Source organism: Macrobrachium nipponense, chromosome 34, assembly GCF_015104395.2.
Source record: "Macrobrachium nipponense isolate FS-2020 chromosome 34, ASM1510439v2, whole genome shotgun sequence".
Taxonomy (NCBI): Eukaryota; Metazoa; Arthropoda; class Malacostraca; order Decapoda; family Palaemonidae; genus Macrobrachium; species Macrobrachium nipponense.
In genome coordinates, this window is record NC_061095.1 from 61593559 (window position 1) to 61596590 (window position 3032).

Below are 3032 nucleotides of genomic sequence, written 5' to 3' on the forward strand. Positions count from 1 at the left end.
AATTATTATTGTGGTCACTCGATCATTGAAAATAATTTTAGATAAGAAATATCAATAAAGTTCTATGTGACAAGTTAAATAGGCCTATATTATTGTGGTACGATGTTCTGTCCCTTCTGTAGGCAGGCAATGCTGAAATAGAATCTCTCTCTCTCTTTCTCTCTCTCTCTCTCTCTCTCCTCTCTGGTCGACAACGAGAAACGAGTATAGAGCCACATTGCATATTCTGAAGCTTGATGCAAATTCTTTGAATTTCTTACAAGAAAAAATTGTCATTCCAGAGGGTCTAAGAGGAGGCTCAACTGAAGCATAAAGGGACTTTTCTTCTTCTTCTTCTTCTTCTTAGGTATTCAGATGCTTCCTTCTTCTTCTTCTTCTTCTTCTTCTTCTTCTTCTTCTTCTTCTTGTCTCTCTTCGGAGACGTCATCGGCTTTTGACGTTGCAGGAGGGACCCGTAAAAGACTTACGTCAGACGGACATAATGCTCGTATGCTTATACAAACACACACACAGATAAACATACGAGCTCACGTATATGGTTACTTACTCGTACCCGGAGATCCAGTCTAGTCTCTCTCTCTCTCTCTCTCTCTCTCTCTCTCTCTCTCTCTCTCTCTCTCTGGTGCTGCTGCTGCTTTGCTCAGGAATATGGAAATGACTTCAAGTCGTCTTATCACATTCTTGGGGTATGTGTCTCTCAGAGAGAGAGAGAGAGAGACAGATACTGACAGAGATTAAAAAAAACAGTTAGAGTGCAGACTCAATGACATACGGCTATAACCATGATCAAACTTTATTATAGTGTGAGTTATTATGATTTATTATTTATGGTTAATAGTATTTCCCTTTTTTTATTTTCAGGCAACCAGCATTGTCTCGGTTTTGGGTTGGTGAGTGTTCATACAATGTTATTTTTGGGTTGCAGTGAAGCAAAATATTTTTAAATTAAAGGTAATTCATTCTTATTATTTTGTTTCGTACGTAGTTTATTTTCAAGGTATTTTCCACTTTGTTTTGTCCTTTATTCTTTGACTTCTCACAGTTATCTTAGTTTTTCCTTATGTTGTCGTTTTCTTAGCTATTTTTGCCTGTATGTGTAATAATATTGTAATTCATGTTATTGCTGTTATTGATATTCTTATTATTATTGTCATTGTAGTTATGAGCTATTGTATTAGGTTGTACTTGTTTCTGTATTGATTTTTCTATATTAATTTTACTGCATATCATTACAAACCACTTTTGGAATAATGTGAATGTCTATGAAGTGCGACACAAAACTATTATTCATTATTGAACCATTCATTTTTCATCTTCACTCTTGTCATTCAGTTGTGCCAAAAATAGTGTCTTGAAACACATTTAATGTCTTCTACTTCATCAAGGATTTGTAGGGATTGAATCAGTCATAAAAAGTCAATTTAATCAGTTTTCATTACCACGGTTCCATCAAGATTAGTTTTTTCTGTGGAAAGATTAAGTGTAGGAACCCTCATGTTTTCAATTTTCATCAGTTCTTTTTTCATGGCATTATTCCACATCCCAAAAATAGATACATTTTTTCTCTGGCAAGACAATCCAGAATTTTTTTTAAATTCGTTGAAAGTTGAAAATCCATAACTCAATTATGAAAATTCTCCTCCCTCCTTCCCTCCCTCCCTCCTTTTTGGCAAGAGAAGACAAAGGTCTTACTTGTAGTTTACAGTTCCTAATATGAGCTCTAGTAAAACTTAACATTTTTCCTTTAATGCTAAAATGGTGTTTTTAAAGTATGATAGCTCTACTATACGTGATTTGTGTAGAGTTGCTTTTTTTTTAAATGTAAACGACCCTAGGCGCTCGGTATTCAATTATATATATACATATTTTTTTACATTTTAAATCACGAAGAAATAAAAAGCGTGGTGATTATACGAACAGTTTTCTTCGTGGCTGTAAATTTGTTCATATATGTATACATATATATATATATATATATATATATATATATATATATATATATATTATATATATATATATATATATATATATATATATATATATATATATATATATATATATATATACATACATGTTTTGTATTTATTTATGTGCGTGTACAACATCCAGTACATGTTCTTTTGAAGTAGAATTTAGGGAAAGCCTCAAAAATGCAAACACAATAGTAGGTCTCTATTTAGTCAACGCCAGCAGACACATTCTCTTCCTTTTATCTCCTTTTGCCTTTTTTTGTTTTGTTTTGGCAGGACATGTTTCATGAAGGCTGGTAGTATAAGGATTGAATTTTATTTCCTTCTCTTCAAAGGGATTTGTTGCTGTTTACATTCCGTTGCAAACTGGATTCTTTGCCTCTTGTGCACTGGGCAGCGGTTATCGATTCTCTTCTCCCAACTTTATTTTATTCTTATTACTTTTTTTTCAAAAAACACTGTTTTTTTTTTTGTTTTTTTACATTCCCCAGCTTTTACAACTGGGTAGACATCATTTTTCTATTTTGTAACTATAACTGATTCGTCTTTTGAATCTATAAACCACAATAATGGGTTATATTGAGAATGATCCTATGCTATACAGTATTTATATATTTCTTATTATAACCGAGTCCTATCTGAATTTATAAACCAAATGAATGTGTTATATTAAAGAATGAGCAGACATAATACATCAAATATATATTCTTTTGCTGTAACTGAGTCCTCTTTTAAATTTGTAACTGATTCCAGCCTAAAGTTATAAACTAAAACTAATGGGTACTATTGAGAAGGAATCCAAGACTAGTTATCTCAAAAAAAAAAAAAATACTGAAAAACCACAATTACGTTTATAAGTCAAAACCGAAACAATGGGTTATACTGACAAGGAGCCCAAGACAAGTTATGTAAAAAATCTGTGAAAATCCAGAGTTGTATTTATGAGTCAAAACTGTAATTTGTAACAATGGAAGTAAAATACAGCCTTTACTAACAAAGGTAATTGTGAATTTCAGTCACTGTATAGTCGTGCTCCATAGATATGTTGAAAAAGACCCAAAT